General features: G+C 44.8%; 1 non-coding gene across 1 annotated transcript; it reads right to left on the bottom strand.

Annotated features, from left to right (window-relative positions):
* Positions 1 to 4516: 4516 nt before the first annotated feature.
* On the bottom strand, positions 4517 to 4622 carry LOC143797451 (U6 spliceosomal RNA). Its single transcript, XR_013220478.1, has one exon. It is a non-coding gene; the product is annotated as a U6 spliceosomal RNA (small nuclear RNA).
* Positions 4623 to 7430: the final 2808 nt, after the last annotated feature.

Here is a 7430-nt window from a genome sequence, read left to right as displayed (position 1 = left end):
GACAATGACCCTAAGCACACAGCTAAAATAACAAAGGGGTGGATTCAGAACAACTCTTTGACTATTCTTGACTGGACCAGCCAGAGCCCTGACCTAAACCGAATTGAGCATCTCTGGAGAGACCTGAAAATGGCTGTCCACCAACATTCACCATCCAACCTGACGGAACTGGAGAGGATCTGCAAGGAAGGATGGCAGAGGTTCCCCAAATCCAGGTGTGAAAAACTTGTTGCATCATTCCCAAGAAGACTCATGGCTGAACTAGCTCAAAAGGGTGCTTCTACTCAATACTGAGCAAAGGGACTGAATACTTATGACCATGTGATCTTTGTTTTTCTTTTTTAATAAATTTGCAAAAATTTCTACCTGAGAAAAAAATGAACTTTTTTGAATTTACCAAATGGCTGCAATAAATCAGAGTGAAAAATGTAAAGGGCTCTGAATACTTTCCATACCCACTGTATATTTTTTTTGTACACCCTTTGACTATTGGGGAAGACATCCCACCACAGGAAAGGATTACTTCATCCCTAGATCTCAGATTCTCACAGAAAGAAGGGAGAACTATTTCTTGTGATTTATGTAAACCATAAACCACTCTGGAAAGAGTACTAGGTCAGGATTTATGATAACCCTATCCTCAAGAAAAGCTTAGAAAGTATTTAAATGGGCTGCAGTTCGCAAATCTACCTAAACTTAAAGCCACTAGTAAGGCAGTTTTCAGAGTTAGCACTCTGACCGTACAAAAGACGTCAAGCACCATATTGAAACCCCAGGGCACTACCTTGGCTCAACCCACCAATCTACAGTACAGACCAAAAGTTTGGACACACCTTCTCATTTAAAGATTTTTCTTTATTTTCATAACTCTGAAAATTGTACATTCATACTGAAGGCATCAAAACTATGAATTAACACATGTGGAATTATATACTTAATTTCAGTTGTTTCACACTTTTTTGTTATGTCTTATATTCTAGGTTCTTCAAAGTAGCCACCTTTTGCTCTGGTACCTGACCCAAACGTAATTGCAACGTTCGGTTGTGGTAGCAGAAACGTACCCAAACCCCATTGTAAAGATTGTGTACCTGAAATTTTGAGCTGGAAATAAAAAAAAAAAAAAAATCTTTCTACTTCCCCTGGACGCCAAACATTGCAAGGGACTTCAGAGAGAAGTCTATGTTTCGCATTTAGCACCGGACACTGTCTGGTACGAATCCTGAACTTTTAAGTTTCGGGTTCACTCATCTCCATTTGTAAGGTTTATAGTTTCAGTTTGTCAAATCCAGACTGCAGCCTTATTGAGAATCCATCCTTCGATCTAAAAGGATAACTAGGAGCTGATTGACCTCCATTGTGAAACCTCCTTCTGAGTACCAACTATTAGAGAGTCATCAAATACAGTACCATCAGGATGTTTTTTGTTTTTTTTGTTTTTTTTGCAAGATGCCACTTGTGACAATTTTCATGAAAATTCTGGGCCCCATAGAAAAACCAAGGGGTAGGCACTGGTATTGCAGATAAAAAAAGAAAGTGCCCTCCCCAACTGTAAGATATTTCTGATGACCTTGATGAATTGGACATTATAACCGAGTCCCTCAGTCCTAGCCCAGACATGATACACAAAAAGGCAGAGCCACTTTTCAGTACATTTTACCATCCCCATATTTTTTTTTTTTTTTTTTTTTGGGGGGGGGGGGTTGGTGTAGCTTTATGATGTACAGCAAGGATTGACCGATAATTGATCAGAAGGAATCATGTAGCTTCTGGACTAGGAAGAGCTTTCTGCAAAATCCCTGTCCAATTCCTGCTTCTGGTCTCTGACCAGAACCTGTTTTTCTAATGAAATTAGTGCTACTTCCTCTAACAGTCTGGGTTCTTTAAGGCTAGGTTCACACTGCGTTAACAGCAGCCCATTCAACACATGTGTTAAACGGGCTGCGTTAACGCAAGTGCCGACATGCCATCGCGCTAGCCCAGATAGAGCTAGCAGATGCTCTATCTGCGCTAGCGGTGACAGACCCGGAAACACTGCAGCCTGGGTCCATCACTCAATGGCGGTACATCATTTGGGCGTGCGCTAGCGATGCGCCCGAAATAGATTCATGGCAACGTTAACGGACTGTGTTACACTGCATTATGCCACGGTGTAACGCAGTCCGTCTAACGGACTGCCCTAACGTAATGTTAACCCAGCCTTAGCCTTCTGGGAGGAGTGGAAGATAAAACTAGTCCGAGACCCCGACCAACCGTGTCTACCACCCATCGGCTGGCCAGCCATAGCCTGGCTTCATGACAGCTTTGGCTTACCCTCTTAGGCTAGGTTCACATTGCGTTTACAGCAGCCCGTTCAACACATACGGTAACGGGCTGCTGTAAACGCAAGTGCCGGTATGGCAGCACGCTAGCGCAGATAGAGCATCTGCTAGCTCTATCTGCGCTAGCAGTGACGGACCCGGAAACGCTGCAGCCCGCGTCTTGGGGTCAGTCACTCAATGACGGCACATCCCTAGCGCACGCCCATTGTGGGCGTGCGCTAGTGATGAATCCGACATAGGAATTAATGGCAGCCTTAAGGACTACGTTACACCACGTTTATGCCGCGGTGTAACGTAGTCCGTCTAACGGACGCCCATAACATAGTGTGAACCCAGCCTTAGGTCTCTTTCACACTTCCGTCTTTCATCTCCTGTCGAAATCCATCGATTTTTTTAAAAAACAGGATCCTGTTTTTTCCCATAGACTTGTATTGGTGACGGATTGTGACAGATGGCCTTCCATTTCATCTGTCGTGCACTGGATCCGTCGAAAAATCGCTGTCAGTCGGGCGGAGAAAACGTAGAGAGGAACATTTTTTCTGTACGTCGGAAAATCGCTCAGCAACTGACTGTCAAAAGCAGGAATCCAGCGACGGGTTCCGTCTTTTGAAACTGAGCATGCGTGAAAGAATTTCCAGTCAGGGAAATTCTCTCTCGCTCTCTCTTTTTACTATTGATGCTGCCTATGCAGCATCAATAGTAACAAGACCTAATGTTAAAAATAATAATAATAATAAAAAAAAAAAATCTAAATATTCTTACCTTCCGGCGTCCCGCGCAGCGTTACCGATGCTCCCGGCAGCTAGCATAGCAGTAATGCATTGCGAAATGACCCGATGACGTCGCGCGAGACCACTACATAATCAGAGGTCATTGCACGCAAGGCAATACTGGGAATACCGGAAGGTAAGAATATTGCGATTTTTTTTTATTTTTAACCTGGGTTGTGTTGTGCATGCGTTTTCTCAGTGGAAAACCGCTGCGAAGACGCATACACAACAGGTGCACATAGCCTCGACGGGTCCGTCAGAAAAACGGGCCCAGTGCACCTGTTTTTTACAATCTGCACAGGATCCGTCATTTCAACATTTTGACGAATCCTGTACAGATTGTAAAAACGGAAGTGTGAAAGAAGCCTTATCTGTGTTGGGTTGTTAAACAGGAATCCCTTGTTGCGAGTTCTGCTTTAATTATGGCTGCCTCTTCTCTTGGATTTCTACTGCTGAAAGGACGTTTTATTTTTAGGACTAGAACAAAGCTTCATTTTAGGCTACTTTCACACTAGCGTCGTACGACGCACTTCGCAATGCGACGTGGCGACGTACCGACGCATACTGTGCAAGAAAAACACAACGGGGGCAGCAGATGCAGAAGCAGTTTTACAACGCATCCGCTGCCCCTTTGTGATGTCCGGGGAGGAGGGGGCGGAGTTCCGGCCACGCATGCGCGGTTGGAAATGGCGGACACGACGTACAAAAAAAGTTACATGTAACGTTTTGTGCCGACGGTACGCCACAACACGACGCATCCGTCGCACAACGGATGCAACGTGTGGCAATGCGTCGCTCATGCAAGTGTATGGAGAAAAACACATCCTGCAGGCAATTTTGCAGGATGCGTTTTTTCTCCAAAACGACGCATTGCCACGTGCGTCCTACGACGCTAATGTGAAAGCAGCCTTAGCCACACAATCTGCAGACTGGTTGACAAAGCACCCTATGGCCTGAATTTTAAACAATGCCCGAGAGGGTGGAAAAACCTAATGCTGTCTACTAGCTGTACAGGTGGATGCTATATTAAATTTAAAGGAGGAAGCTGCACCTCCCCAAGCTCCTCCGAGGAAGGCATCTGTTTTTGCAGGTTCTCTCTTAATGACCCCATCAAACAGAACAGCATTTTTTTTTTTTTAAATATCCTAGTAATTGCTACATCAGTTCTAGGGGATTTCGCCCGCTTGGGGACACCAGGAGAAGGCGACATGTAGCAGGGAAGAGGAGCAGCTTGGGCAGTTTTCTGCTTTTAACGCCATAATTTCCAGGCTTCAGCCTCAATAAAGGACGTCTATCCACAGCAAGCAGCTTGGCGTGAGGCCTGCATAGAGGCAGCGGGGTGTGGGGTAGCGTCCTGTGTAATGGCTCAGTGACTTGGGACTTCCAGCTCTAGGTTACTTGAAGTCAGTATCCGGCGAGGCGCTTCTGCTTTTTATGGAACACTACACGAATTTGGTTGTCATCTTTGCGCAGGGGTCATACTAATCTTCTCTGCATTGTTCAATTTTAGTAAATGTGCTGCCAAAGCAAGCACCTGCTCCAACTGTTCCTCAGAACTAGAATCAGATGAGATATGATGACTGTCTGATGTAGAAGGGACATTGTATGCAGCATCTATTCCACTGGTGTTAGAAGTGAAATATACGGTAAAACCACGCCTTCAGTGAAGACTGCGACCTGAATGCAACGTCTCACACTGCCCAGCCATTCTTACTTCTATACAGGCACTAAAGCCTTTTCCCATAAGACTTAGTTAATTTTTCTCTACACGATGGAACATTCCTTGCTCTTACTTTTAGACAAAGCCTTCCTGGCTTATGCTTTTATTTATTTATATTTATTACAGCAACTCTGTGATTATATGATATTCACCCCATCCTATGCAGTGGAACTACCATGCTAGGAGGAGGATTAGGGTCATCTGTTGTGTCAGAAGTCAGCATCGCTGGTCCGTCAATTCGTCCAGCTTTTTTGTCAAATTTGCAATGTTCTTTTAACCATGTAATGTGAGCACTCCGAACCCGGAAACAGATGATCAGATGAGCCTAGATTATGCACACATGCATGGCGTGCCGCACCACATCCGGTCCCGCCTTCCAAACTCAAAATCAGCTGGGAGCACATCGACAAACCCCCCCATTCCAGGCAGTCACTTGGAAAACAGGTCTAGGACAAAGAGGCCAGATCAGCTGATTCCTGCTGGCTGTGTCCTGCTCCATCCCTTTGGGACACCACCTGCCGAACCCAGGGTGAAATTCCATCAGGTAAGAAAACAAAGAGGAGGTTCATGCTGTAACTTCACCCTGCAGTGCAGTTCTCCTTCAGGAACAGGAAACCACACTGATGCATATGGAGAGGTTCCGCCTTTTTATTCTGTAGGTTTCCGGTTCCTGGGGGCGAATCCTCTCTCTCTCTATGGTGTTGTCAGAGTGTAAGGGTACCTTTACACAGTGCAATTTTGATCGCTACGACGGCACGATTTGTGACGTTCCAGCGATGCATTTACGATATCGTTGTGTCTGACACGCTACTGCGATCCGGATCCCCGCTGAGAATCGTACGTCGTGGCAGATCGTTTGAAACTTTCTTTCGTCGTCTAGTGTCCCGCTGTGGCGGCATGATTGCATCGTGTGACACAGGTTGTATACGATGTGCGCACGGTAACCAACGGCTTCTACATCGCAAATACGTCATGAAATTATCGCTCCAGCGCTGTGTATTGCAACGTGTGACCGCAGTCTACGACGCTGGAGCGATAATCATACGACGCTGCAACGTCACGAATCGTGCCGTCGTAGCGCTCAAAATTGCACTGTGTAAAGGTACCCTAAGGCAAAAATTTGTTATTACTGGACAAGTTGCAGAATCTCCTCTGGGAGTAGATAATTAAATTATCCAGTAGTCACCCAGTGTCCAGGGAGACCAAAGGTTTTGTGATTCCTGGCAAAAAGGTATTAATATATGCAGAGGAAAATAAATGACCCTAGGTAGACTGGATGTCTCCAGTCCGTACCAAGGACATCACATAAAACAATGAAAAAACAATAATTCCCTGCCATATCTATTAATCTGATGTCAACACGATCCATGGATATATCTGAGATTTAGTGACATAATCGCTTCTGTGGTTCCAAGCCCTGAGATTTTCAGCCTTGGGAGACCACAGAAAGGTAGTAATAATCGAAATTATGGGTATATCAGTATCATGTTTGTTGCATCTAGGATGGTGAAAGTATGCTTGGAAATATGGCATATTATTCCACTAGGAGGTTCCTGTGGTAAAATATGAAAAAATAGAATTATGTGCAGCACCCATTTTTCTTTGCGTATAATTAGCGATTTTCCCCTTGCCTGACATGAGGAGGGGATGAGAGATGTGGATGGGACCCATTAAAATTTCTCAACCAGAAAAACTCATGGTCTGACCTAGGAAACGTGAATTTTAGATCTGTCCACACTTCTGCAGTGACTCCTTTGTTAGAAGGTCTCACAGATCCAATCTGTAAATGTTTCTGTATGTTATCCCTATTATTTCCTTTATGTCTTACATGACTTTTTGTTAACGCTATACCTTTTTTCGTGTGCTAAATCTTAAATGTAAAAAGTTTTGTTCCTTGCTTCTCTAAAAGAACCCATATCTTTAAAAAGGGAAAGCATAACTTGGTGGAGTCACCCGATGTATGCCAGAGTGTAAGGCCTCTTTCACACTTCAGTTGTTTGACGTCAGTCTAAAACCGTCATTTTCCTCAAAAAACGGATCCTTTTTTTTTTTGACGGATCCGTTTTTTTCCCCATAGACTTGCATTAGCGACGGATTGTGACGGATGGTCGTCCGTTCCAACCGTCATGCGACGGATCCGTCAAAATTTAGCGGACGTCATCTAGACATTGACGTTCATCTAGACGTTTTTTGTCTCCGTTGAAATGGCGGATCGCGACGGATCCGTCGCGTCCGTCATTTCATAGAATGGCCACCTATGGGCGACGGATCCGTCGTGATCCGTTTTTTGGCGGATCCGTCGCCCCAATCCGTTTTTTCAAGTTTTTTCAATTGCGCATGCTCCAAAAAGTATATACAACCCCCGAGTAACGGATCCGTCAAAAAAACGGATCCGTTACATCCGTTTTTTCAACAATTGTGACGGATCCGTCGATCCGTCACTTTGTCGGAAGTGACTGACGCCAAACGACTGAAGTGTGAAAGAGGCCTAAGCCGTGTACCTGTTGGGGGTGTGGAGGTAATGTGTGAACTGGCCGTCAGACTATTGCAATATGTGAATGGACAAGTGAGCGGCAGAAGCAGTATTCACAAGTGATACATTTTGCATCAAACTAATGCACA

This window comes from Ranitomeya variabilis, chromosome 1, assembly GCF_051348905.1.
Source record: "Ranitomeya variabilis isolate aRanVar5 chromosome 1, aRanVar5.hap1, whole genome shotgun sequence".
In the NCBI taxonomy this organism is placed as follows: domain Eukaryota; kingdom Metazoa; phylum Chordata; class Amphibia; order Anura; family Dendrobatidae; genus Ranitomeya; species Ranitomeya variabilis.
The sequence above is the reverse complement of the archived record's forward strand: the minus strand, read 5'-3'. Positions and strand labels throughout refer to the sequence as shown.